The sequence below is a fragment of the Mandrillus leucophaeus genome, unplaced genomic scaffold (assembly GCF_000951045.1).
Source record: "Mandrillus leucophaeus isolate KB7577 unplaced genomic scaffold, Mleu.le_1.0 Scaffold675, whole genome shotgun sequence".
NCBI lineage: Eukaryota > Metazoa > Chordata > Mammalia > Primates > Cercopithecidae > Mandrillus > Mandrillus leucophaeus.
Genome location: NW_012107308.1, coordinates 713,025 through 714,628, shown reverse-complemented (window position 1 = coordinate 714,628; position 1,604 = coordinate 713,025).

The window sequence follows — 1,604 nt, the reverse complement described above, 5'->3', positions numbered from 1 at the left end:
AAGATGTTTTATTTGCATTACAAAATAATAAGTTAAAATATATTAGTGTCTTATTTTAAAAAAGAAGAGATACAAAGTCAAAATATGTAAGTATTTTTTCCAAAATGGAAAGGGATAGACAATTATGTGGCTGATTCTGGAACCTAAATATAAGTCTTCTGACTTCATGCTAAGACTGTTTCACCTGCATTGTACTCCTTTTCTTAAAGTACAGGCTCTCAGAAGGGTGTAAAAATTGTTTCAATTGGCCGGGCGCGGTGGCTTATGCCTGTAATTCCAACACTTTTGGAGGCCGAGGAGAGCAGATCACGAAGTCAAGAGATCTAGACCGTCTGGCCAACATGGTGAAACCCCGTCTCTACTACAAATATAAAAATTAGTTGAGCATGGTGGAGCGTGCCTGTAGTCCCAGCTACTCAGGAGGCTGAGGGAGGAGAACAGCTTGAACCCAGGGAGGCAGAGATTGCGGTGAGCCAAGATCACACCATTGCACTCCAACCTGGAGACAGAGCGAGACTTCATCTGAAGAGGAAAAAAAAAAAGTTACCACTTTTAAAAAAATGTGAAACAAAATAAACTTGATTTGAGAGGGATTACATATTTAGTTTAGAGCTTTGCTCTTTGTAGGCAATGAGTTAAAGTAGTATTATCTCTTTCTTTGTATAATTTGGGCATTCAATTAGATCTTGGAACATTTTTCTCAGTTATCTCTAAGATAAGTGAATAAAAAATAGTGGGAAGTGGTATAAGAATATAAAAAGAAATACAAAATACACAAATCTTCATTTTAATGCTTTTGTGGCTAAATATAAACCTCTGTGAAGTTTTTATTGTTTATTCAGTTAGTTAATTACAAATAGTTTAAAACTTTAAAAAATATTCTTAATTTCTACATGAATAAAGTACATGCATGTAGGCATGTTATCATCACTACTAGATTCGTGTTATAAATAAGAAAGAAATTTAAAATTTTTCAGTGAGCCATTCCTTCTCCATGTTTTTCAGTGGGAATTCAAATCTTGGCCTCAAGTAGATTTACTTTTATGTATTTTCCAATAGGGTAAAATTTAATTCATGGACACAACAGGTTCCATTTTAAAACATACCATCTGTGACAATTCTGTTTCGAACATCAGCATTACGCTGACACTGCATTTCTAAAGTGAGTGATTCCTGACACAAGGAGACATCCTAGGCAACTGACCTAGAAAAAGCTGGCTCTTTTTCAGCCAGTTTTGTTTCTCTCAGTTACTGAGAAAAAAACCCCACAAATTCAGATGCTATTAATAGCCAAATTCTAAAATCTACTCTGTCATTGTAATATCTATTTAAGCCTCTCAAGTCTCCCAGATTAATGGAAGCCTTTGAGCAGAGATCTACTACTGGGTCCTGTATTGGAAGAGTGTTGGATTTCTTTCTTACACACTAATGGCATGAAAAATCTTGATAATAAAAAGTCACGAATTAGCTTATTGATTTAATTTATATAAATTGTGATGATTGTAATTGCAAGTAGGATAGCATAATTCAGTTATGAATTGTTTGAGAAGCTATATTTATAAATGTAGTTTCTCAAGTTACGAACAGGAAGAAAAGTATGACTT